Source organism: Sorghum bicolor, chromosome 5, assembly GCF_000003195.3.
Source record: "Sorghum bicolor cultivar BTx623 chromosome 5, Sorghum_bicolor_NCBIv3, whole genome shotgun sequence".
NCBI classification, from domain to species: Eukaryota; Viridiplantae; Streptophyta; class Magnoliopsida; order Poales; family Poaceae; genus Sorghum; species Sorghum bicolor.
In genome coordinates this window covers 9,895,436-9,898,848 of record NC_012874.2, presented here as the reverse complement: position 1 = coordinate 9,898,848, position 3,413 = coordinate 9,895,436, and the positions used below count along the sequence as shown (strand labels likewise).

Sequence of the window (3,413 nt, the reverse complement as noted above, 5' to 3'; positions counted from 1 at the left end):
CAATCCTCCTCCTGAGTTGATGCAGCGATTGGCGACCGCAATGTCTAGCCAATTAAGTGGCCAGCAGCCTCCTCAAATGCAGCTAGTCGTCGGCCCGACAACAACAGAACAAGCTCCGGTCGTCCCAAGTAGTATTGCGTCTACCGGAGACAAGGTCCGCTATCCAGTTGATGAGATCGATAATCCTGTGCCTTGCTCCCTAGTCATAAGGTATGGTTTTAACAATAACTATACAAGGGAAGTAGCCACAGGACTTGCGATCCCGGGGCGTCAATTCTATGGTAGTGAGATCCCTGAGGACTACTGCAGGGTGGAAGTGTTGACAGTTGTCACTACAAAGAAACACATGGCTTTTTAACGTTTAGTTATGTCACAATATATGGAATTTATGTTACAAATTAAGATTTGTGACATCAAGTTGACAAAAATCAAAACGTGGAAAAGCCCGCGTCATAAAATGATTATGTGACATTTATTTGGTTCATGTCACAAGCATATGACATTGGTTTCTTGTCACAAAATCGTAGGCCTTGTCACGTGGCAGCTGACATGGCAAGGAGAAAAAATGTCACAAACACTACAAAAAATGTCACAACCTTCATAATTATGTTACACGTCAGTAGGCTGTTTATGGCCCATTATTCATGCCCATGTGTTTGTGGCACGCTCATGAAATACACATAAATTGGAAGAAAGCTCACAATTGACAAAAACTTTGGTCATCTTTTCATTGAAACCATCAACATTTGTACTTGTATAATTTTTCATAAGAAATACAAATGCAATAAGCAAGCTACACGCAAGTAGCTACAAAACTAAGAGAGTAGCTTGCACAATACAACTCATATGATTTGCTTGCATAACAAAATCTTTCAAAAATAGCGACCACCATGAGCACTTTGATCCTCTTGCTACACCAGTGTACATCTAAGCTCATTCTGACCTGAAAACCAAAGGTTCCATTTATCACTAATGCAGTCTAAACAAAGTTATATGGAAAGGTGCCAGAGGTAAAAAATCTTAAAAACTTAGAAGCAGATTCTTCACCACGACTTGGTATAACAAGACATATATAACTACTGCTTTTTTTCTTTCATGCAAACTTTAAGCAACAAACTTGTGTTTCCTAACATCAGCAAATAGAACTGAACATCATCCAAAATAAGTTATTTAGGTGTGAATTATCGACAACCTTGTCATCTCTTCCAAATGAAATTCCAATAATCCATCAATCACTTCCGTGGATCTGAGCTATCAAGAACTTAAAAACTATAGTGCCAATTTACCTGTGCAGAATTACTGAGATATTAGTTCACACCTGTGCAAAAAAAAGGAACACCATAACAGTGAAATATTATAAAACCATAACTTCCATTCTAAACAGTAAGCTTGAAGCCATGGAGAAATGTGTTGCTGCAGCTATGCCCAACCAAATAGAAAGTTGTAAATACACTGCAGAGAATAAAAAAAACTGTAAATATATTACACAACGTAAAAGAACTTTTAGATGTGTACCTATTGCGTGGTCTTTCCTAGTGTTTACTGTTGTCATGAACAACGTAACAGAACAGGGACTAGATGCCACACATCTATTTTATTTTATTAATTCTAGCATAGCATTGTCTGCTAGCCTAGAAATGTGAGTAACTGACCATTCTAAAGTCATAACTGATGGACATAAGAAGAATCTAGAGATATGTATTGAGTATCTCAAGTTCTAAGTTCTAACAAGTAACTTTGTCATTGAGGCTTGGGAAATTTTGAGAAATGATCAACAGTGAGAGGAAAGCAATTAATAGAAAACTAATTAAATGGGCAATTAACCTAAACTTGCAATGTCTGATGGGCCGAACATCAAGATGGGTCATATCCATTACCTAAATTGTGATAACAAAGTTCTGCTATAAATCTAAAACTGTTGGCCTTCTCCTATGAATCTAACAAACAATTCAAAGCTGAAACAAAATTGAGTTGGCTGTACTGTTACTCGCCACCAATGTTGTGTTGCTTACGTGAGATAGAGATGGACATGAGCAGCTGCAAAAATGTCATGGACCTACAGGAAACAAACAATAGATAGCCTAAGTAATCAAATCAGCATTCAATTCACCAGATATGCAACAAAGGTAATAAAGTTCCTTTTGCTGGGGATCACTCACTTCTTATATCATTTCAGAAATTACATACCAGATGTTCTGTAAGCTATATGAACATGAATACTAAAGTGTCACTTACTTAAATTGCTAGGTCTGTATATATACAGCAATGAAAGAAATTGTGAACTATGCAGGTTGTCATCAGAAGCTGCAGAGCTACTTAAAGTTCACTACACTATACACGGGTAAATTCGGTGAAAAACAAACTAATTGGTGTCATTCAATTTACAGTAACAGTTGGCCATTTAAGCTACAGAGTTTATTGACTTCAATGTCATATAGTTATCTACCTCATATACAAAGAGCAGAAATTTCCAGACTAATAATTACTTTTAGCAGTGAACTAGACCTAAACACATCTGTTTCAGAGAAATAAACTCTGTAGGTCATGAGCCAACTGATCTGAGTAGTAACATATCATGTCTAGCAGAGGTAATGATCACTGCACCTTTAGCTAATAACCTTATGAAGATGGTATAGATAGTTATCCATTAGGATCCGAAGGTTGGTGCCCACCTCTGTTTGTAGATAGACCTGGATGCACGACACAACAACAGTATATGAACAATGCCGGTAATAAGGCAACAGGAGCTGGGTTAGTGTATATCAAAAATAACAGAGGTCTAGCTTTTCCTATTTTCAATATTTTGCCCAACCACCCACAAGTTAATGAAATAGGCCACAACTAGTAAGCAGATTATTATTGATCAAGAAATCTTTCATCTAACTGTTTCAGTAGGGACACTTGAATGTTTAGAGTACAAAGCAGTTCGTGAGCCCAACTAATAGAGCCATGGCAACCATGTGCTACTTCAGCAACACGAACACAGATAAAAAAATTAATATTGTCTTACAAACGAAAAAAATGGACTGCGTGTTTTGCATAACAGTAGAGCTAAAGATTTAATATGAAGAGATTATGCAACACAGTCACATAGATAATACATATACCCTGGGTAAATTGCCGGCAACGTCACACAGGGAAGCACTAATGATACATCTCCTGCAGATCAATTTTTATTCACTAAATTGAATCAAAAGCTTTGCACCTACTAATTCCATCGCTACAAATCCTGAGAGCAGCGTTACACCTACTAATTTCCTCCACTACTATCCAGATCTGAGATTGAGAGAGAGCAGCAGTACCTCGCGTCAACACGAAGGGCTCCAACAACGTGTTGCCATGAAACCCAAGATGTGCCGGCGTCGTGGAGGCAGCGTCACCCTACTTGCTGGAGCGGATGTTGCAGGAGGCTA

General features: G+C 38.0%; 1 long non-coding RNA gene across 1 annotated transcript; it reads right to left on the bottom strand.

Moving 5' to 3' along the window:
- On the bottom strand, window positions 704-2,056 carry LOC110435240. The gene is made up of 3 exons (XR_002452852.1): window positions 2,013-2,056; window positions 1,193-1,452; window positions 704-943 (listed from the first exon to the last, which is right to left on the bottom strand). It is a non-coding gene; the product is annotated as an uncharacterized LOC110435240 (long non-coding RNA).